Source organism: Diorhabda carinulata, chromosome 8 (assembly GCF_026250575.1).
Source record: "Diorhabda carinulata isolate Delta chromosome 8, icDioCari1.1, whole genome shotgun sequence".
Lineage (NCBI taxonomy): Eukaryota > Metazoa > Arthropoda > Insecta > Coleoptera > Chrysomelidae > Diorhabda > Diorhabda carinulata.
The window spans coordinates 3,043,143-3,068,490 of NC_079467.1; the positions used below are offsets into that span (position 1 = coordinate 3,043,143).

The 25,348-nt window shown below is 33.1% G+C and overlaps 1 protein-coding gene across 7 annotated transcripts in view; it reads right to left on the reverse strand.

Annotated features, from left to right (window-relative positions):
- The window catches only part of LOC130897446 (probable beta-hexosaminidase fdl), a 126,345-nt gene that overhangs the window by 74,342 nt on the left and 26,655 nt on the right, over window positions 1-25,348 (reverse strand). Inside the window, exon 1 of one of the 7 annotated variants that reach the window (XM_057806299.1) lies at window positions 23,829-23,997. The exons of 4 other annotated variants lie outside the window; for them this stretch is intronic. The gene's annotated coding sequence lies outside the window, so the exon portion shown is untranslated. Of the gene's footprint in view, window positions 1-11,131; window positions 14,071-23,828; window positions 23,998-25,348 lie in introns of those variants that run through there. 2 more of the 7 variants (XM_057806298.1, XM_057806300.1) reach the window with 2 other exon arrangements.

The following is a 25,348-nucleotide window of genomic DNA, read 5'->3' on the forward strand; positions in this document are numbered from 1 at the left end:
TAATATCAGTGTCATTGTTAATAAAATACTAAATTTGTATTTTGAATGTTTCCACTTGAGTTAGCACAAACTCATAAGTAAGTTAAGATAGAGCACTCTATTATTTTTTATTAAATATATATATATGTTCCTAAGGGTGGATCTTGAAAATGGAATTTATTGAAACGTCCTCTAAAAAGCTTCTTTTTGATTGAAAAATACTTGGATTTCTTTTTTAATTCAAAGCAACACGTGCCTTTACACGATCTAATTTAATTAAACGTTAAACTAACGCAAGAATGCAAAACAATTCCTCGTTCAAATCTTGGATGGTTATAGAAGAAAAGGCATTATAAATACTAAAGAAAGCTTACTTGGGGCTTTGAGTGAATAAATCTAAATATATCTAAATGTTTGTACTAATGTAATTTGAAAATAAAAATATCTATTTGAATATCTTTCATTTGTTTATTGAATAGGCTGGATCAACTGGGAAATTTTTTTAATTTAGATTTTTGTTTACAATTTGTAGACAAAAATTGTGAAAAGTAAACAACAAATATTGACATAATTAGATAAAGATACAAATACAATAAATAGTTTGAAGATTCGCTCAAATTGAGTCGCACTACACGTACCCCAAAAGGGTACGGCATATCGGAGATGCGACTCAATAAGGGCATAATAAACTGTTAAGGAGGTGGATAAGTTCAGTTCTTTGGAAACTAATCTCAGCGCAAAACAGGAGGAACTTAATTTTTTAGATGAGGCGGCAATACGCAACTCCTATTTCAAGGAATTGCCCACAACAAACCCTAAACAACAACGTCAAGAAGGCATCGTTGTATCAATCCCTACAAGCTGACTTCTGTTGGTGAGGTATGACTTAAACTATGCGAGAGGTGTTCCCCTGAAACCGTAATACTCCAATTTGTTAATTAAAATATGATTAAAACAATCGAAAGCCTTAGAAAAATCACAAAAAAAGTTGTTGTAGTGGAGGCTGTTTAGGCTAGAGTAGACATTATTTATAAGGGATAATATAGCATCATTTGTGCTTTTGTTACTTAAAAACCAAAATTGATGGATAGTAAGTATTTTAGAATTAAAAAACAATCTTTCCATGATCTTAGACAATGTGGAAAGGAGTGCAATTGGGCCATAATTCGAAGCTTGATTTTTATCTCTTCCTTTAGGCAGATGTATAATTATAGCCGTCTTAAGGCAATTGGGAAAAGTGCCATTTTGAAATGAAACGGTAATTTAAGTAATAAGATGATTTAATGTGCAATCGGGCAGACACGAAAATATTCAGTTCCAGATGAGAATTTATTTTTGATGTCATTAATTGTACTGCTAAAATTACGGACATAAAGAAGAAACTGATTATAGCGAAAAATCAACTTAGATCACGTAGAGGCACGTATCATTTTGATTTTAAAAATAAGTTGAAGTTTGAAGGGCGTTGCAAAATGCAAAATATTTATTTTTTAACGACCACCCTAATGTTTCCGTTCTATATCATTGTACCAAAAATGACGAGATTTGTAAATCGGGATTGATTAATTACGAAATTTATTTAGATCTTAAGATAAAATATAGATGTAGTTCGAATGTTTTGATTTCAAAATCGTATTTTTATAGCTATTCATAATATTGCAGTGATAAGCGCTATCTGTTTTTCAAACTTCAAAATATATAAAAATTAATCCATTAATCCGGGTCTAGAAATTTTTCATTAGGCCTGATTCTCTAGTCAAAATCTCGCCGGCCGCAGTTCATTTTGGAAACACGCAGCGTTACAGTTGGATGCTTCACTTCGCATATATACCCCCACGTCAGAAAATCCATCTTTCTGGCGATATTATGTTAACTTCGGTTGTATATCATAAGAAACTTCTCTATGTTTACAGTCATTCCTATTTAAATTTTTTTGTTTCTTATAGTTGCTTGAAGATGTATCTTGTTTGCTTTTTAGAAATTTGCCACGAGGGTCTAGAAAGTGTGATCTTCTACTATGATACGATTTCCAGGAGAGATTTGATGGAGTGGAATCGGAAAGAAGAGCACGAGCTAAAGAAAAGCAAAAGTCACGAAAAGCTCCAAAAAAATGATAGCTACAACATTTTTGAACTACGAGAATATCCTTTTGATTAAATACAACCGTGACGGGGCATATTATTTTCAATAAGGCATTGCTTTAAAAAAATAATGAAAAAAGGCAAAATCAGCCGAGAGGAACGCTTGCTTCATTAAAATGCACTGCTTTCCTTTTCAAGGCTACTATACACGAATGTGGCTTCAACAAGATTGATCATCCACCATAGAGCCCTGATTTGGCTCTGACTGTCTGAAAATTATGACTCATTACCTCATTACCTTTCTTTCTATTGTAGGCTAAGAGCTCATGGACCGCACTACGTAAATATCTATTTTTTTAATGCTACAGGTAAACTCAACCAATTAGATCGAAGACCTATACTGTTGTGAGACCTATTAACCAGCAAAACTAGCAGAACCAGCCTGTAGACAACGAGAAACAACTTCTCCAAAATCAATGGGTGATCTTCATATAAACTACAGAAGAAATAAAAACATGTTATACACGCTTCTGGGTGGAAAATCCATCCGAAATAATGGAACACAGAGTGAGTAGACATGGACTCGCTAGTCAAATAGGAATCCTCGAACAAACTGCAGGATGGAATGCAAATATGTATAAACAAAAAGGAGTGGAGGACATTAGGTCATTACTCGACAGGGAAGGAATATCTTCAAATGATAGACAGACGATTCAAAAACAAAAAAATTAACGCGATTGGAAGAAGCACCTAGTTAGATATAGAAGACAGAAATACAGGGTGATTCAATAAGAATGTCCAATCTCTGTAGATTCTAGACCTCAAAATATGATGATTCTGCTCAACATGCCCTATGCAAATATTGCTGGTTTCCAAGATACGGGGTGTTCAAAGTTTAAATTTTGATTTTCGCAATAGTTTTTACGTTTTTAGGCATGAGGAATCATAATTTGCATTCTAATATAACATTGCTAATAGAGGGCGCTAGTTACACTTGTTTGTGTTAATTAAATCAAAGTAAAATTTATTTGGGCTAAACTCACAACTAAAATAATAAAAAAATATGAAAAAGCGTTAAATTCTACAAAAAAAGTTACTCTTATTTGATTCGTGTAACTCAATCGGCTATCGAATTATTTGCTTCTAAAAACTTCAATAAATTTTAATTTTTCCATAAAAAAATTTTATTATTCCTTAAATATGTAACAATAACAAATTTGTAAACAAACACTTAGCAGACGAAGAATATTTAATTATAAAAATAATCATTTGTGGGATTCTGAAAATCCACATGCTATGAGGGAAACACATTTTCAGCACGAGTTTAAGGTTAACATTTGGTGTGGTGTAATATGTGGGTATTTAATAGGTCCTTTTGAACTGTCAACCAAATTAAATGGACCTCTTTATTTAGATTTTCTTCAAGAATATTTACACGAATTACTAGAGGATATACCTCTCGTTTTAAGACAAAATATGTGGTTTTTGCACGACGGAGCACCACCACATTATTCTTTACAAGATCGTTAATACTTAAACGAACAGTTTCCGCATCGATGGATTGGTCGTGGAAGTGAGTTTGCTTGGCCACCTAGAGGGCCTGATTTAAATCTTCTATTTAAAATAGAAGAAGCCGCGGATGTAATTAAAAATAATAGACAAGGATTATTTGATATTAACAGATCTTTACGAAAGCGGATTATGAAGTGTATTAATAATAAAATTTTTTTATGAAAAAATAACTCGATAACCGATTAAGTTACACGAATCAAAGAGGAGTAACATTTTTTTTATAGAATTTAACGCTTTTTAATATTTTTTTATGATTTTAGTTGTAAGTTTAGCCCAAAAAAAGTTTACTTTGATTTAATTAACACAAACAAGTGTAACTAGCGCCCTCTATTAGCAATGTTAAATTGAAGTGCAAATTATGATTCCTCATGCCAAAGAATGCGAAAATTGCCAATTTTCAAAGAGAAATTGTGAAAACATAAAAAATTATTGCGAATATCAAAATTTAAATTTAAACTTTGAACACTCCGTATCTCGGAAGCTAGCAATATTTGCATAAGGCATGTTGAGCAGAATCTACAGAATATTTTGAGGTCTAGAATCTACAGTTCAGAGATTGGACATTCTTAATGAATCACCCTGTATAAAAGGCAGATAATAATAATCAGGTCGATTATTCAAGTATTCATTAAAATGCTAAGTTTATCTGTAATTAATTCCAAAAAACAGTTAGGAATGCTTAGGCACACTTAACGAACTAGACAACAATAACATAGTTACCCTGTTGTGTGTATCACAAGGAAAATATTTATCCATTTAGATAATATAGTAGGAGTAAGATACTGCTGAAAGTATCCAAGTCAGATACTGCTGAAATACGACATTGATCAGAGCCGACATGTGCACTAATGAGGTTCGAATAGTACATTGCTATCTGGTGGACACCTCAAAAAACTAGTGAGAGGAGACGTTTACGGATTCTGCGGGTTAAAGAAGACATGAATGTCAGGTATTATAGGACTCTCACGACTGAATACCTGGGAGCATATGAGAACTAGAAGACACACCTAAACTGAGGCTGAGCTACTAGTTTCACTATAGAGGAGACAATCCATATGAATCGAATTGATATTAATATCAGTACATATAATTTCAGTTCTCACAAAGTCTCTCACTTCATTCTATTATATGATTTCGATTTTTGTGGATTCGATTTATATACATATAATTTTATATGGATATATATTCGATTGGTATATATACAGTGTGTTTCTGAGGAAACCGGCCATACAATTTCCCATGTTACCATTTGAAATCCTTGTTAACTTCGGGTCGCCTATTTGCGTGGCCTTCTCGCTTCGGGGTCGCCGAACTTTTCGGGTCAGTCTTTCTATCTGAATTTTATTGTTGATACATTAAATAACAATTTTTTTTGTTCATGACGCTATGAAATTACATTTATTTTGGTTTTTGAATGAAAAAAATCAAACAACGTCAACAAATGACAGGTGCGATTAATAGCTTGAAACTGTTTAACGCTACTTGACTGAATTTTCATTTTGTTAATTTTTTATGTTTTTTTGCTTTATCCAGTTGGAACTTTCTTATTTTATAACAATTTATTTTAATATTCGATCAGAGAAAAGTTAAAATTTTAGTATCTTATAAAGAAAATTACGCTGAACAAGAATATACGAGGCATACTTTTTAAGTAAGTACCGTTTTGCGATTCCGCCGCCGCAACCCCAAGGCCGGCGTTCCGCACATGGTTAGGTTAGTTAGTGCTGGTTACCTACATCTTGTCTACGCACTGACGCCATTACAGTCTGATTCTTCATTGTGTACGTTGTTTACTGAGTGTTTAAGATGCCTCCGACAATCTTGAGTCCCGCCGATTGCGAAGTACGGGCTGTTATTCGATTTCTTAGTGCTAAAGGCGTAAAACCGATCGATATTCATCGTGAGATTTGTGAAGTTTACGGACAAAACATTGTGAGTGATAAAATGGTAAGGAAATGGGTGGGAGCATTTAAAGATGGCCGCACAAATGTGCATGATGAAGAACGGAGTGGGCGTCCTTCGGTCGTTAATGAAGATTTGGTGCAGAAAGTGGACGTGCGACTACTTTCCTTAATATTCTCGTAGTGTTTTGTATCGCATTGTGACCGATATACTTGTGACTTGAAATAGCGGAAATTGTGTTCACGTTGGGTTCCAAAAATTTTTAGGAATTCGCACAAAACCCAACGTTTAGGCAGTGCATGGACTTTCCTTGAACGGTACCACAATGAAGGTGAAGATTTTTTAGACCAAATTGTTACTGGTGACGGAACATGGGTGGCCTACGTCACACCAGAATCGAAACAACAATCCATGGAATGGCGACATTCATCATCACCCAAAAAAGTGAAGTTTAAGCCAACAATTTCTACCCGGAAAATTATGTGCACAGTTTTTTGCGACAGATAAGGAGTATTGCAATTGGAGTTTCGACCTTGTAATGAGACAATCAATGCAGCGTCTTATTGTGAGACATTGAACAATCTGCGTCGTGCAATCCAGAACAAAAGACGTGGCAAGTTGAGTAAGGGTATGTTTTGTTGCATGACAATGCCCGTCCACATGTGGCTAATCGGAGCAAAGATCTCATCAAATCTTTTCAATGGGAAACGCTAGATCATCCTCCCTACAGCCCTGATCTGGCGCCCAGCGACTACCATTTGTTCCTGCACTTGAAGAAACACCTGGGCGGTCAGCGTCTTCAAGACGATAACGAAGTTAAAACAGTTGTGATACAGTGTTTAACAAGTCAAGCCGCACAATTTTTTAAGGAGTGTATTCAAAAACTGGTGCCACGTTATGACAAGTGCCTCGATATTCACGGAAATTATGTAGAAAAGTAGATTAAGGTACAGGCTTTCATGTAAAAATAAAATTATTATGATATCTTCTTGTTTTAATTCCAAAACGGTACTAACTTAAAAAATATGACTCCTAAATATATATATATATATATATATATATATATATATATATATATATATATATATATATATATATATAGGGCGCGGAAATCATCCCTTCAAGTAGTTTTTTGCGTTTAAAGAATTAAATAATTGTAATGAATGTAATATTTAAATTAATCATTCAAACCTAACCTAACCTAACCTAACCTGACCTAGCCTAACGTAATCTGACCTAACCTGACCTACAAAATGAAATCCAATCACAAGCAGGGGTTGCTGTTATCGAAAACTCTTCCATAATTTTTTCTTGATGAGGTGGTCGACAATAAATAAAATAAGCGATGATTCTACATACAGTTTGTATTTCTATTTGAATTTGATTAAACCAAGTGCCATTTAAAGCACTTATTGCCCAATTGCACCACCTTTTTTTTCTTCCGTTTTCGCTTAGCACTGAAATATGTATAAGTACAGCGAAACTTTAACGTTTTACGATTTAGTGAAATCATGGAAACACTTTTATAACAAATAATTTCACTTCTTATCACTTTACAATCAATTAAATAATTTATTAATTGATCACGATCATCAACTATAGCTAAAAATTCGTACAGTTTCATCTTTCACAGTGTCACGTTTAAGAGTGATGAATCGTGTACAAATTTTAACTAAGAATATTGATAGAATATCAATCAATAAACAGCAATACACAAAAATTCATAGAACTAGACTAAGTTCTCTGCAAATTTTATGATACATGATGACATCATTAGGTAATGAAGACATGCGAAACTATGATGTATAAATTATTTTTCTTTTTCTGGAACTTCAAAGTTGAAAAACTATGTGAAGGGATGATTTCCGGGCCCCACATATAAATATCAAATTTTTCAGTATATAAATGATATTTCATAGTGTTTAATAAAATAGCATTAAGAAGATAAAAAATTATGAACAAAAAAATTATTATTTAATGTATAAACAATGAAATTCAGGTAGAAAGACTGACCCGAAAATGTCGACCGCCCCCCCGGAGAGAGAAGGGTCTGGCCGCGCAGGTAGCCGTCCCGAAGTTATCATGGAGTTTAAATGGTAACATCGGAAATCCTATGGCCGGTTTCCTCAGAAACATACTGTATATTCCCTTCACGTAGATTTGTTTCGGATAAGTTCAATTTATATGAAATACGTCCTTCGTACATATCTGGTAATCATTAGTTATCAACAAAATCAACAACTGTTCAAATATACAAGTGGTATTTGTTAACACTGACTAAATAATCGGTAAATTCGCGCATTCATATGCCGTTCCTTTTTATTTAAGTGGTCGTCCGATAGTTGGTTTTCCGAAAAGCTCTTCAAACTATCATTTCCCAATTCGAAAGCCTTAGAGCGCTTGTTGACGTCCGTTTCTTTCACCGGATAACGGACCGTGGTTTTTGCCGAATTCTCGGTGGTCTATGATTTATAATGTATGTGTGTAGATGCACCGGACATCGGTCCGGCGAACTATATGTCCGGTACATGTAGACACAAACTACCTTATTATAATGACAGAATCTTCAACTTATCGTCTTGGGTTGAGTTCACCTTCAATCTATTGCCATTATAATTCCTGGAAGCTAATTTGCTATTGTTTGGTTCGTTTTTTATTTATTTCAATCTAATTAAAATTATTGAGGACTTTGTAAAATTATGTAAAAAAATAGATTATACTAAATTGTTATATGGAATTTATTTAAAAAAAACTGTTTGCATTACATCAATTTTTATGAATCTTGTCCAAGCAAGGCAAACAGAAATGAGTTTCTTCATTACAGTCTCTAAGAATTGTCACCACTTTATTGACCTGGTTTTTCCTTTCTCTGTTGTTTCTGATAACATCTTCTACAGTACTTTCTAATTCTATGGAACTGAACTTTTCTTTCTGAATCTGTGTGATTGAAGAGACCTCCGCTTGGCCGATGTTGAAGCTTCCGCTTGCACTTCTACGCAGTAGCCCTCGTAAAACTTCTTTGAACTCCTTAAAAATTATCAAAGCGTTGACTCAATGACTAATTTATGATACCATTCCACAGTACGTCCGTAACTGGATGGATACAACGACATCTAATCTGAAGTAATTTCACTTTTATTGTATTTAATGACCATTTTAGGATTTATCACTTTTTGATCTCGTTTGCGTTACCCCTCCACAAATTCTTTACTATGTTTTCTTTCCTTTTCGATACCACAATTCCTCTATCCATTTCTCTAGCCACAATTTCATCCTTCTTCAATTTTTTAATTGTAATCTCTTTGGGATTACCTTTTCTGTTGTAACGAAGAGTACCCAGAAGATGATTTTTCCTATCTAATAATCAATTTGCTAAATTGGAGGAGTTGTGATCAGTGACAATTATTGCTTTGGAATTTCATGTGTATCCATGTAAAGTTCAAAGTTTGAAGACCTTCACCACGTACTCACTCGCTTTATTTGGTATGAACGTCTTATCGCCAATTGATCTCTAAAGGATACTAAAGATTCGTGTTGTCAATACAGATTATTGTGATTGTGCATTTTTTTGCACTCTCAAATATTGAGCCCTTCACTAAATCTGAACATGGAGTATGTAGGTGAAGGTCGTGCTCCGCGTTCCTAAGTGGATAGCCGTGCAGCGAGCTTTCTGAAATTGGAGAAGCGTACTCATGAATTAAGCAAGCGGATTCAAAGATCTTGATGATGATGAATGTATGAACCTGTCGAGTTATCACGACCCAGTGAAGGACTCAAGAAGCCAGATCAACAAAGCGACTGCCATATTGGGCTGCTTAAGGCAGATAATATGGGTGAACGAATACATGCGAAAGGATAGCAAGGTTACGATCCATAAGACTTGTAACCGAAAAGCATGCTTCGGGTAGCCGAAATGAAAACGCTCAGAACTATAGTGAGGAAAACAAGAGTAGATCGAATCAGAAACACTGACATCAGAGAACAATGTGGGGTGCAAAACATCGTAAGATGAGATGCACAAAAAAAAAGATACTGTTACGTCCACGTGAGAACAATCGAAGAGACTTGACTGCCACGCATCGTACTTGGAGGGAAACCAATAGAAAAAGAGAACCCGGCTGACCACCTAAGAGATGGATGGATATCTGGCGATCCACTTCTCAGGAACTGATCCAGAGGAACCTGCAAAACTAACAGATCATGAGATCTTCAAAATGAAGAAGAAGAAGGATGAATGAGGCAGAAATAATAAGAATTTCTAATCTTTTAAAGAATTCACTGCACTATTTAGTCCAAGTAAATATCTAACCGCTCTCTTTTGTAGTTTGAAGATTCGCTCAAACTGAGTCGTACCACACGTACACCAGAAGGGAAGGGCATATCGGAGATGCGATTCAATAAGGGCATAACAAACTGTTAAGCAGGTGGATAAATTTTGTTCTTTGGAAACTGATCTCAGCGCAAAATACGAGGAACTTAATTCGTATTATATGTAACTCACATTTCAAGGAATTGTCCAAAACAAACCTTAAGAGTTTTGCAGATTCAACAACGCCATTGGTGGTGTTATTCAATAAAAAAAGCAGCAATGTATTTCCATATGATAAAATTTTAAGACAGAGAAGTCTCGAATCGAAGCATGATTTAAAGGTGATTATGTCACTAGATATGGTCCTATGAAGTGTCGTGAGATCAGAGTTGCTCCAAGAGAAACTAGTATTGTCTCTAAATAGACATAATTTACAAAATAGGGCATAGTACTGAGCCTTGAAACACTCCACATTCTATTGGTTTGCAAGACATCGTTGTACCAACCCTTACAAACTGGTAAGGTATGACTTAAACCATGCAAGAGGTATGATTAACACAATCGAAAGCCTTGGAAAAATCACAATAAGTTGTTGCAGTGCAGTGATGGCTGTTAAGGCTGGAGTAGATATGATTTAGGAGGGAGGATATAGCATCATTTTTGCATTTGTTACTCAAAAATAAAAATTGATGAGTGGAAAGTTTTTAACATTTAAACGGAAATGATAAAAGCTTCTTTTTGACCAATTTTTCTATGATCTTAGATAACGTGGGAAGGAGTACAATTGGGCGATAATTCGATGTTTGATTTTTATCTCCTCCTTTATGTAGAGGTATAATTAAAACCGTCTTAAGGTAATTTGGAAAAGTGCTATTTTGAAATGAAACGAAGGATGTTGTAAACAAAACAATAGCACCCATATTTAACTAATGTATTCTGTGCTCATAACCTCACAAAATTAAGAAATTAAACTAAGAAGTTGAAAGATGACGAACTCTTAGTTTAATTTTATTTTACTGTTAATTTTCTGCATAAAATACAAGTAGAATCTCAGTTTCTTTCAACTAGTATTTTAATTTGTTAGTTTAATGGTAATTTTTGAATGTTGCTGCATAAACCAAGCTCCATTCTAAATCACTTTCGCCCTCTTGTCAAATAAAATTAGTCACCAGGAGGTGGACGTTTATTTTCTATATTTTTATTATGCTTAATGCTCGATGATTCTACTCAAGTATGTGAGAATACATCCTCGATTTAATTTATTTAGTTAATTTGTGGATGTACTTACTTTTTGTTTTATTTATTTTTAAAATTATTCTTCTGAAAAACTGTACGTAATATGACGTTCCTGTTTTGTGAATTTATGAATTTTCAATCTGTCACGTTAACGATTATGTGCAGATTCTTATGGCTATTGCTTCATTCATATTGAAAATAAGGAATCACTCACTTGTTTTTATTTTGTTAAAGGCGCGCGGCGTACACCTTGAAATATCACTACACAGTTAATTTCAAACAATAGTTGACGCTTCTATTTCCGTTATCGTATTTCTTATCTCTGATAACTGTACAAAATTAACGACAGTCATTAAAAGTATTTCAAAAACGCTATAATAGTAACCATAATTTTAAAAAAGCATATCGATAACTTATTTATGTAAAAACAATTATTTGAAACGTGTTATTGATAGTGCCTTGAATCATGATAAAAAAGCGAAGCTACGGGGGGTATCTATAATTTTTTATGTTTCTAAATCTTCATGATTTTAGGTATCTTCGGTTTTAGTTTTTTTTGATAATTTTTTAAAGAGAGATAAATTTTTTTTATCAAAATAAAGACTGTATGTAGTCGAAACATCTTTCAAAAATTATAAAAAAAACTAATTTGAAAACAAAAAGATCTAAAATCAAGACTATTTAGATAAATATATCAAAAATACCAAAAGGACTAAGGAATAATAAAGTAAAGAAATTTATAATTATTCATACATTCATTTGTATAATATGTTTAAGCGGGTTCTTCAAGCCCCGTATTTAGATAATGATACCTAATGAAATTTTTAATGTAATCAACTTATTAAATTATTTATTTATTTCATTCGAACATTATCTAGTGAAGTGTGGGACACTTTGTTACAATTTTTAGCAAGGTGTCAATATGACAAAAATAATCATTTATACATTTGATTTTTAGTTGACAGTTGACACCTGACACATGTCATTGTCTACGTCATTCAAGAAGTCATGACATTATTCAGCGTTTTCAAGGGAAATCTGAATTGTTATTTTTAAATACTAAATACGCGATGTAATTATTGCTTTTTCTTGAAAATTTAGCTTTTTTGGGAATATAATTAAGCAAGTTTTCAAATTTAGTCATTCATCCTAATCTACTAATCGTTAAGTGATGAAGACTTAGTGCTTAGACGCAAATTTATTATACTTAAGTAGCAGACTAATTCACACCAATATGGAAACAGTTACTTTCAATCAACTTAACGAGCTAAAGATATTGAGGTGAGAAATTACTCAACTTTTTTGGCTTATTTTAATCAAATCCGTTATGAAAATAGTAAACGTCAATATTTGTGCGATATATCAGTTTAAAGTGCCTCGATATCGCTGGCCATTGCCATAAAAATAATCACATTATACATAAGTTAAATAAAGGACTGTTAAAAAATCTATTATAATACATAAATTAATTATATTTTCTCATACAGCTTGGTAGCGTTAAGAAACTACGTATAATTTTCTTCATTTCTGACGGACTGTTGAGTGTCTCCTTGAAGTTGGTTTTCATATCAAACTGCTGGTATGCAGAAGATTATTCTCTGCAGTTAGTGAGGATGTGCTTAACAGACACAGGAAAGTCACAACTTTGGCAGACAGGACGACTTTCTGACGACATCAAATAGAAGTTTTGTGTGGTTGATGCGGAGTCTTCTTATAGTCACAGCTCCTCTCCTACTCAAAAAGCTTAGGGAAAGGTGAGAATTAGATGGGATGGAAGCTGAACTGGAATTTCGCGAATTCTTTAGCATAGCGATCTACAGATTCGTTTCCAGCTATTTCAGTGTGCGATGGAAGCCAGATGAGAGAGACTGTTATATCAAGAGCAATGAGAGTTTCGTAGATGTCGTAAATTTTTTGAACTAATGGATGGTCGCTGAATATGGTTTTGATTGACCGAGGAGAGATAAATTTGAAAGCTTGAAGGTTACTGTATAATTCATTCGGTGTAAAATAAATCAGAACCCATAGTTTAGGAGCTATTTTGAACAGAAGTTTCTTATGTCAAGAAAAAAGTTGTTGTACCTGCAGTCTGTTCAGTGAACGATGTTTATAGTTTACCCAAATAGAAAGATTCTATTTTTAAAATTGTTTATAAACTAACGAACTTTATTTCTAGTTTTAGCTACTGCAAAAATTTGTACTCAATACCATCGACGATATTCCCATGTATGAAATTATGAAATTCCCTGTATTTTTTAGACGTCAAAAAATTCATTAGGTACATATTGTAAATTAACTCAACATTAAGCACACACATATTTAATTAGTGTATGTACCAAATTGTAATAAAAAAATCCTCTAAGCACTGGAAGCTTAAAAATGCGATAAAAGTATTTATATGTAGCATTGTAGTAATAGAATTTGTTAGGAATTGTATAGAGGACCACTAAGGGTGAAAGAAAAATCAAGTTATAAATTCAAATAATTTATTTTCTTATTATTAATATATTTCTCGTATCAAATAAACTAGAATTAATATACTTCATTCCCGGGTACCTTTTTCTAAACAAATAAATTAATCAGAAGATTGAAACCTGAGAATTATACTACACATATACAGGGTGACAAATGGAAAGTTGCCTAAAGTATATGCATCTCTTTCTCCCTCAACTCTACCATATAAGGCTGGGCCCACGATGGTATATTTTAGAATGTTGTCAGTTGTAGGTGTATCTATTCGAATGCTTTTATTTCGTACCAAATTTGGAAATAAAAGAGTACTCAGTAAAAATGGCCTTAGAATGTAAGGATGAAACAATATATATTTGACTCGATGGTATTACGAAGTTTATGGTGAACGTGTCATCGATTTAGAATATCCCTAGTTGACACACACAGGTATATAATGGCCCCCGTATTCACTAGACTTAAACCCGTGTGATTTCTTCTTATGGGGCTTCCTGATTGATTACTGTTATGCAGAAAAACCCAAGACTAAAGATGAATTGGGAGGAGCCATTAGAAAAGGAATTTCTAATATTTTTTCATCTACAATTGAACAAATTTTCTATACTTTTCAAAAACGATTTGAATATTGCTCAAGTTCTCTTCGAAAATATTTACCATTAATAGTAATTATCTAGCCAAATTTTGTCATTTTGAATGGTTTAAACAGTAAAATTTGAAAGCGCTTACTGAATATCAGCGCCTCTAGCGGCAAATATTAGGAAAACGGAAAGAAATTTCGTTTCTACGTCGATTGTCTTTTATCATCTTCGAAGTTGTGACATTTAGAAGTTTATGAGGCTTGTTCATTTCCAAATAATTAAATATTGGACTATTTTGGCAATTTGGGATCAAATATCGGAAGAGTATATCCGGCATTGCATGTTTTTTGAGTTTCACAAGGGTATTAAAATTTCTCAAACTCCAAAAATTAGACAACGACATGTTAAGGGAAGAAGTAGAAGCAAATCTATGCCATCTATGACAGATAAACGGGGAGCTCTCAAGCACCCTTAAACAACTTTGTTCGACCATCCATTTGCAGCATGGAAAAATAAGCAAAGAGAACAAAGCCAACCGATCCATCACATGCAACGTATTGCATCAATGGCACCATAAAGAATAAATTTTTTTATTGATTGATTCATGTAGACCATATGATAATCTAAAACGCATAAGGCAGTAGCTCTCCCCAAGTGCATAGGCACGAAGTACTGCGAAGCAGGATTTACATCCCAAAACAACGCTTCTTTGTATTTGTTTTATGATAAGTTTCTTATTTTGAAGTGCGAAAACTCATATAAACTGTTAATGTTAATTGTTGTGAACAATTAGATCGAGTGAACTCCATCCAGCGCTGGTCAACAGAAAATACAGTCTGCAACACGACAATGCAAGACCACACGATGATATTTTTTTGATAAAATCAATATATAAAAAAGTTGTTGCGCAAAAAAGGAAATTTTCTCACTTTTTTGCTGTTAATTTTCTAAATTTTGGATTTATGACAAAAAGTTATTAAAACATAATTGTAGGCAAAGCAATTTGATACAAAATATGTCTCCACAAATTTTTTGCATGATTGATAGTTTCCGAGATATCGCGAAAAAAATGTTATCACCTCTTTTTCCAAGATAGCTGGTGACAAAGGTGGCACAAACTTGGGGTTAAGCTTGTATCAATCCCCCCTACAATAGACTAGATCACAAGACATTATTTTGACACTGATGATCGACTTTTCAACTTTCTGGTTATAATTGGTAAATTTTTCAATTTTGTCAAATATGACTAATAAATTTGGTAATTGAACATTCAATAATTTAATTTTTGTACTATTAATTCAAATCAATAATACATCCATAAGGAAAATTGTCATTTAATAAAAGAAATAAAAATTGTTATTTTCTCAAATTAATTAATAGAAATATATTTTAATTTGACCACCACATCTAAAATCTTCTAGTTAAACGACTGATAGGTGAAATACATTAATTATGTTATTCTTCAAGGTTCTTTATACAATTATATTCATACAATTTTTTATTATTATTGATACTGTTTACGTTGATAGCAATATTAGGTATACTAGTTTTCGTTGTATATAAACTGTTTCAATATATGAAATTGTTTTACTGTTAAGATACATGATGTGATTAGAATAATTGGTACTGATGGAGTTTTAAATAGATCGGAAATAAACGTTTTTTATTACACAGTCATTTTTATTGTTAACAAATATCATACCAACAGTAAAATAAAGCACAAGGTCAAAAATAAATAGTTTATGTTACAACTAATCCCATTAAAATTTTCATAGGGTTTGTAAAGTTGTATCTGATTCAATTTTCTATTATCATTTTCAAGAAAAATCAAATTGAACATCGTCATGCTTTGATAGTAAATAAAAAATACCATAGAAGGTATCGATTTAAACATTTATCAAAAATAGAGAAAATATTAAAAATCGAATATAAGGAATCAATTTAAACATTAGAGAAATAGAGAGCCAGATTATAAACGTTCATACAAGGTGTCCAGAAAGGGTATCGGGTATTTGTAAGTTCAAATAAACAAAAAATATTTATAAGCAATAAAAACTTTTATTGGTTTTTGATACCATATGAATTGGAAAATTATTTGGAAAAGATGATGTTATACAAATGATGACCGTTACGTTGCTGGCACTCTTCTAAACGGGAACGAAGATTGGCGATAACACGTCGACACAAAGCTCTTGATATTGCTACCATTTCTGACCTGATGTTTAACTTCAATTGGGTTAGGTTCGTTGGATTATTTTGATAAACCTTACTTTTAAGGTATCCCCTTACAAAATAGTCAAGCGGGCTAAGGTCGGGGCTTCTGGGAGGCCAGTTGATGTTACCCTTCCGCAAAATGACTTTATTAGGGAATAATTCATTCACAACTTCCAACGAGTCATTCGAGGTATGGCAAGTGGCCCCATCTTGCTGGAACCACGTTCTTGAGTTGAAACCTGCAAACTCCTGCAACTCTGGGACCCAAAAATTTCGCAACATATCGTAGTAACGGTCACTAATCACATTGATTGCTCGGCCTCGTTGATCTTCATGAAAATAAGCACCAATAATTCCTTTAGCAGACATAGCGGCGCAAACAACGACCTTTGGGCTGTACAGGGGTCGTTCATGCTTTCGTCTCGGATTCTCGACTGTCAGTACCAACAATTCTGCTTATTAACATGACCATTCAGGTGAAAATTTGCTTCGTCGGTGAACAGTATGTTTTCAAAGTTGTTAAATCGCTGCATCATTTCGTTCGCAAAATTCAGTCGATTAGCATAGTCCGTATCCTTCAATTCTTGAACCAATTAAATTTTATAGGTTTTTAAATGCAAATCTTCCTTTAAAATCAAATGTAAGGACGATTTTTTGAACTTTAACGCTTGGCTTCGCTTTCGGATGGATAAAGATAGATTTCGACGAACCGACGCCTCAACTTCTTCAATTGTTTCTTCATCGCGAACTGAACGAGGGCGACCAGAGTTTTGAATTTTAACTGTTGCACCTGTATTCTCGAACATTCTGATCCATTTCCTAATGCTACCGTCACTTGGCGCGTGGCGTGTACGATATTCCGCACGATACAGACGTTGAGCAGTTACTATTGAATCACCGTTACGATAATACGCTCGTACGCAAAATGCGCGATGCGTCCCCGAGTACTGTTCCATCGTGACTAAAACTCCACAAAATGGCGGATGCCACGAGCCCCTTCCCGCTCCCTTTCGTCGCTCCGTTTCGAATGTGGCGCGAAAACAAATACCCGATACTCTTTTTGGACACCTTGTACAATGAGAACCCCGGAAACCAGATTCAAATTTCCGGATCATGGCTTAACATTGTATAATCCATCATTAAATTATAAATATATAGCAGCTCCTTGTTCTCTAGCATGCCTGTCCACTTAACTAAACTGCTGTCCTATCCACATTTTATAATAAAGCCTCATTCACACGACTTGAGACTCTGGGCTACACTTGCGATGAATATTTACATCAGACTCGTCAATAAAGTCTCCTTCATTCTCATATTTATTGAGGAAAATCGCGATCAAAACAATAAAAACAATTTAACTTTTCACTAATCAAAGAGTATTTTGATGCTGGGATTTACGACACTTTACGTACTAAAGAAGAAACACAATTAATTTTTTACCTTGGGGGACTTCCATTAGGATCCTTTTCTGTCATTTTCACTATTTATTTTCACAATTTTCATTCAACAATTAACGTTAAAACTTTACACGTGCACTAATAAGATGTCTTTTGCCGTCTGTCTGTTTTGCTCCGAGGGCGCCCTCTACACCCGTAGAATCTTCGGCTGATGTATTGAAGAAACTCTTCCAGTAGAAAGAGGTTTCTTTTTTGTAATGGATACCTATATAGAGGTTGATGCGTTAAAACCAAACCCTCGAAAATCGCTAAAAGATTTAAGAAAAAAATGTCGTTTTGAAGCTCTTGGCGAGTTTTCAAATTTTTGATAGGAAACCGAAGGTTTTACTAACTTATTTGGGGAGGAAATTGAAGCCCGACAACTCAGCTACAAAATGTATGCTTTAGTTTTCTCATTATTTTGCGGAAATGGCTGTTATTCAACAACTTATAAAAAAGTAACCAAACTTGTCAACTATAAAAAAATCTAACATTAGTAAAAGTAGTTTTTTTCCTATCACAGAGTGAGTTCAAAGGTATAATTGGTCTAATTTTAAAAGTAATTGACGATCTCAAGCAAGGGTTCGCTGCTGGGTGTAGCAGAGTCACAGACACATGTGTTTTAAGTTCACTCAGGCAACCAGCAAAAAACAATACCGTTCGTGTTGTTTTCCAAAAAAATTTCACAAGTCTGAATTTTTTTGCAGATGCAGTTGAAAAGTAGAGACTCTAACGAGTAAAATGCACTTTCTTTCGTCCCGAAATGTTGAGTTTTCGAGGAGCAGTTTCTTCTTCAGCCGGGGACGTAATTTCCCTCAGACTCTACGTGGCGCGAAAACTTTTCAGTAAGATGCGACCCCGAAGTTTGAGCGAATTTTACAAAGAAATTATAGCTCTTAGGGAAAAATCCCAAGGAACCTTTTTTATAGAAAATGTCTAAAACTATATTTTTGATCCTTCGCTTTTTCCGAAATTTGGCATAGATTTCGAGTTATTTGCAAAATTCGGAATTTTGAAAATTTAAACAAAAATATATCGCTTAGCGGCTAAAATTTTGATGTTAACTTTCACTGTATCGATAAAACACTCTAAGAGCTACCTAAATCTAAAAAATTAGCATAACATAACTAATTTTCGTGGGCCAGAAGCTGTGATCCCTGGACTAATTGAGATACATCAATAAAAAACGTAAAAAAGTAATAATATTCAATTATTCAATACTGAGCGCACTTAATACCAACTTTAATATATTTCGCAGATTAACAAATTATATTGGGAGGAAAATTATTGTTATTATATCCCGTCTTGCGACGACCTTCAACATACATGCACCTATATTAAAAAATACACAGATTAAAATTGCTATCTTTTCATTCGAAGGTAACTTTATGACTAAATAACAATTATGTACATGATTTCACAAAATAATTGGTTCTGCATGCTTATTGTTGTTTTCATGATTTCATTTTTAAAAAATACATGTTAATATATCGGGAGTGGCATTGCAGTTAATGATAGACATAACAGCGATATCGATAGAACTCTAAGAACGTGGTAACAAAGATTGTAGAAAGAGATAACGAAAGCAGAAAAGACAAACCGCCTGAACGGGTAGACTGCGAACATCGCACAACTGACTACATCTTAAGTTTTGTCAGAACATGGGATGTTCCGCCTTTATGTGAAAGTATTTGAAAAACTATAGACACCGTGGAATACTCTATTTTCAATTACATTAATTGGGAGCGCAATAGGAACGAAGCATGCCGAATAAATCGCGAGATAACATCGAATAACGATGATAAGAAACAAACGAACAACCCTTAATCATCATTGATGAAAGGATGCAGGAGGGAAAACACCGATGCCATTCTAAACAGCATCTACGCGGGCGGTTCAAAAGGGCCACTTGACTAGAACGCGCCTTTAAAAAAATATAAATAAACACATTTGCAAAGTGAATATATCATAGGACTGTATTTGAATACAACAATTTATAAAATGATAATGAGAAAGTGAAAGTCTGGAAGTGACAAGGCCTAAGCTTCCAGTGGAATCCCCTTATAACATCTTGAACTATGAGAAAGGAGAAAAACTAAACATGGCAGACAAAATAGGCCGTGGAAATACTGAAAATAAATATAAGAGAAGTAAAAACTATGGTAGGCCCAATTAACAACCGAGCGAAAACTCTGAGGTAGAAAATCGTTGGTTTAAAGCCAGCTATTCACGGAATATTCTCCAATTCTGGATATATGTGCGGAAAAAATTCTTTATCAGACTTACATTCAGTAATTCACGCCTAAACGAAAAACTTTGTGTCATTTATTGCAAAATAGCAGATATAACAACAATAAAAATAACAAAATCTATAATTTTTGATACGAACATCGCTAAAACATTTAAGAAAAAAATGTCGTTTTGGAGCTCTTGGCGAGTTTTCAAATTTTTGATAGGAAACCGAAGGTTTTACTAACTTATTTGGGGAGGAAATTGAAGCTCGACAACTTAGCTACAAAATGTATGCTTTAGTTTTCTCATTATTTTGCGAAAATGACTGATATTCAACAACTTATAAAAAAGTAACCAAACTTGTCAACTATGAAAAAATCTAACATTAGTAAAAGTAGTTTTTTTCCTATTACAGAGTGAGTTCAAAGGTATAATTGGTCTCATTTTAAAAGTAATCATCTGATTGACGACTTCAAGCAAGGGTTCGCTGCTGGGTGTAGCAGAGTCACAGTCACATGTGTTTTAAGTTCACTCAGGCAACCAGCAAAAAACAATACCGTTCGTGTTGTTTCCAAGAAAATTTCACAAGTCTGAATTTTTTTGCAGATGCAGTTGAAAGGTAGAGACTCTAACGAGTAAAATGCACTTTCTTTCGTCCCGAAATGTTGAGTTTTCGAGGAGATACAGTAGGAATGTATGAAAAGATTCCGATCTCCACCTGAAGATAACAGCACTTCTCAATATAATTTATATTTGCGAATGCGTTGAGATATTCTCACTAAAATTTCAGCCATTTTGGACGCTCAATTTCCGTTTGACAATTTTAAAAGTGAGTCGTTTTACTAATAATGGGAAAAATTGAGTATCCAGATGTTATTAAATATTTTTTATATTGTCTGTGTACAGGAACTTTGCACAATTATTTACAGCCGTATTGTGTTATTAAGCAGAAAAATGCAATTTCAATAGAAAGTTTCCAGATATGCTTCCAATTATTTTAGTGTAGTGTATTTTTATGCAGACTGACTAAAAACTACTGTTTTTAAGAAAAAATTTGAACGTATTCTTTTATTAAGACTTTTATACTAGTCTCCAGATTGGGCCACCGCCACTTCCTTTTGAAAAGACCTGAAAAGGGAGAGTTACGACTATAAGAATAACCCAGCAGTCAAAGACAAAACCTACTAGAGATTTCCACAAATAAAAAAAACAAGTTCAACGAAATTAAAATGAAAGTAATTGTAAGTCTAACTTTAAAAATAGAATCAGCTATTGAAAAGGAACAGGTTTCTTCCAAATATAGTCTCATTTTATTGTTTACTCATATATAAAACCAACGCGTATAAACTGGGAAATCTTTTACATCCATGGCAGGTACCTACTTTATTGACTTTGCGTATGTACAAGTAGGTTATCATTGTTGGCAATGTAATTTATTGATTTTTGGCCTTCTATTACCGTTTCTGGGATTTATATCACTGAGTGACAGTTAAGTTTTCTCCAGAATTTTTGTATTTACAAAATATGACTTACACACTACACATAATACGAACGAATAATGAAATTACTTCTAAACCATTCATTTTTGGAGTTTCAATTATTATATATGAAGCGTAATTTTGATTTTTACTGTAGATTCATGTATTCTGACAAACACTGAGCTAATCTGTGATTCTTCAAAAATATTTATGTATGAAAAACAACGAGAAAAATCAAGCAATATAAATATAGGTCAAAAACAAATTGATACGGGAAAAGAAAGCAATAAGAAGACCCCTCCGATTGGCTTCAAATATACCAAATACTCCATCACAGACTAGATGATTGTACCCGAAAGGATTTTTGACGTCTCGCAAAGAAAGGGGATAAAAAAAAATATTTCCTAACCTAACCACGCTACTGATATTTAGTCCATTGAAATGTTACATCAAAGAAATTTTTCTCTATATTTTTTTTTTAATTTCATTCATTCAAAACGCTGTTACAGCGGTCAAAGTTGATATTTAACTTATTTTTTATTTTTTCTTATCGTAAATATATTCTTAAAAAAATTTTGTTAAATTCGTACAACTTTACTTATTCATTACTAACTGTTTTGCTTACCATAGAACTAATCAAATTTATTTAATGTTAAGCATTTAGAAAAGGTCTGATACAAACGATTTGCCAAGACAGTGACTAAAAATTCATTTAATTTGTCATCGCTACCTCCAACACAAGATGCAGCTGGTTTTCACAGTCTCCGAGTATATCATCAGGTACAGTTGTGGCTAGGAAGGTATCAATATCCCGAAGATTGGGGCTGGAAAAAGCATGCAAACGTTTGGATGCCAATCCAAATGTAAAGGAAACTGTGGAGGCATGTGTGGCTGCAGAAAAGCAAGCCTGAAATGCTCTACAGTATGCCTCCATTGTTCTAGCGAAACATGCAGCAACATCATGGAAATGTCAAAGTTAATGGAATAAAATGAATGAACTTCCAACTATGATTCCAATTGTAACTCACATCATTCTTCCAACTTTCACATTTGACATTAATCTAGATTCTAAGCCACAGCCTAGACTACGGAAGAAAAGTAGATTGGAGTAGCTAGCTAATAAGTGATATTATGATGTCGTGAATTACCTTATAAACAAGATGTTCGTAGAGTAGACCTACTGGGGATATCACGTAAAAAAACGAGCCTACAGACTCTACCTCCTAGGTGGCGGGCAAAAGAGTTAAACATTTCCTGTTGACTAGATTCTCATGAGCATTGACGAACCCGGTCAATTTTGCAGCGCTGTTACAGCGATTTAAATGGATGGAATTAGAATTACACCGAAAAATTTTCTTCAAAATATCATCAAATTTTTTTGTAAAATGTATAGATAAAAAGAAAATTTTTTAATAAAAATTTTCTTACTTTTTTGCTTATAACTTAATTTTATATTTAGGACAAAAAGTTATATAAACCTATTTGTAGACAAAACAATTTGCAACAAATTATGTCTTCACGTACTTTTTTGTAAGACGCATAGTTTCTGAGATATCGCGAAAAAGGTTAAGCTTTTATTGACCCCCACACATGTTCGAAAAATAAAATTGCGTCCTCTAAAAAATGCAATAAGCAATCCTTTTTTTATGACACAAAAAAACTCCGCAAATTCCTTTATTGTGGATTGTCAGATTTTTTCTATGCTTTTTGCAATTTTTTTTTTAGATAATAATCCCATTTTTTTACACAAAAATATTTAACTAAAGCTGATTGAATGACAAGATGATTGAATATATTTTGATGAAGACTGAAAGTAGTCGAAACGTCAAAATTTTTATCTATCTCTCAAAAATTATTAAAAAAAACTAATTTTATAACAGAGACCTAAAATCATGTCGATTTAAAAATATAAACATATATAAAAGTTCTAAGAAATAAGAAATTAAAGAAACTATCAATTTATTGATGCGAGGAATGTTTGAAAAGATTCTGATCTCCACCTGAAGATATCAGCACTTTCGGGGGTCGAAAACTATAAAAAAAATTTAAAAAAAAAAATTTGACTCCCTTCCCTTGCGAGATGCAATCAATCCTTCTAAGTACAATCATCTAGTGCGTGATAGATTATCTGGAGCTCATGGGTGAGTTCCCGTATGAAGTTTATCTTCAGTTATAATCATCAGTATTTGATAAATAATGTTTTTACCTAAGTCTAAGCTCTACAATAAATTCAATTATAGTTTCATTTCAACTACCTTAACGCTTTTTTCTTCACCTCAAAATATTTCACTCACTCATATTATCCAATCTAAATGAAACAACCCCTGTATCTGTTCACTTACCTAAAAATGATTTTCAAATTCACTATCACACAAACCACTTTCTGTATATACGAATAATCGTTTTTACAACTATAAAAATAGCATTAACAAAACATCCGTTCAAATAGTTTTTAATTCGAGTAAAATATAACAATAGATAAGTGCAACAGAATCGAAGCACTATGATAGATGTACTGATGGTAGTAACAATAAAAAAAGGAAGCTTTGCGATACGCGATGAGGATGTCGTATTCACTAGATATCATTTCCTCTATCTGTTGTTACATGGATGAAACGAACACAGTGATTAAAATAGGTAAATATTTGCACATAATTTATACAAGACAAACGATGATTTATAATTAACAAAAAAAAAAATAAAAGCTGAGTTTCCACACATAAACGATTTTATAAATACACTCGCGGTCAAAATTAACGCACCACCCCGATTTCTGAAAATATTTATTGAAATTAATATTGCTATTGTTTAATAGTCCAAGGGGCGACCGCCGTGAAAGGGTGGTTAACCAGAATAAGTACTAAAATATATTTTATTAAATTTTGAATATTAGATTAATAATAAACCATTGGTCTGGCGGTCTTTGACGTGTTCAAATTTTGTTATTTTAATAAAATTTCTAATTTATTTTTTCGTAAAATCGATCTACGTAACTTAAGTATAATTTTTCAGTTTACGATGGCGTTTTGACTAGATAAATACAGAAATTCAAGTCTGACGTTCTTGTTCTTGACGCAACTGTGTGACAGTCAGTCCCCAACAAACTTATAACAACAACAAATTTTCTATACAAGGTATAAAAAAAATTAAACGTCAAAATTTTTATCTTTTATTCCTCTTTCAAATAGAATTGGTCTGGTACGTGAATACTTGACCAAAAATTTGCCAGACCAAGATTAAATACGTTCTTCTCTCCTACATGTTAAACGCGAGGTTTTTATTTTTTAGTCTATTGATTTTTTTATATCTTTACAATTTTCGAAGCATATTTGACGAACGATTTCTACAAAAGCATTATTTTATCTTCATATTAAAAACGAAAAGATGGATTTTGTAAGATTTTTTGCAAAATTCTATCTTAACATTGTGAGAAATAATTTTGTAAAGGTTAAAAAAGTTTTCTGCAGTATTTTAAAATTTTATCTTCCAAATAACTAGATTTGTATGGGTCAAATTTAATATCATTGGAATTTTTGTCTGCCATTTCAATAAATAGTGCTTTGTAAAATTTAAATATGTCAGAGAAATAAAATACTTTTTCCTGGTTAATTATCTCCTTTTTAATATATTCGGAAATTGCTTCAAATGCGTCTTTATGTATTTCTCTAACTTTGTGCCAGTTTGTTTCTTCAGTTAAAATATCTAACGTTTTTTTGTATTGTTTTTGGTATTTTAATCTACAAATTGCATGATAGAAAAATACTGAACGATTGTTGAGCTTCTCCAATAATTCAAAGTCATCAAACGCATTTGCATAAAGTTTGATGTTATTTAATAGCTTCTCGGTCGTACATACTGATAA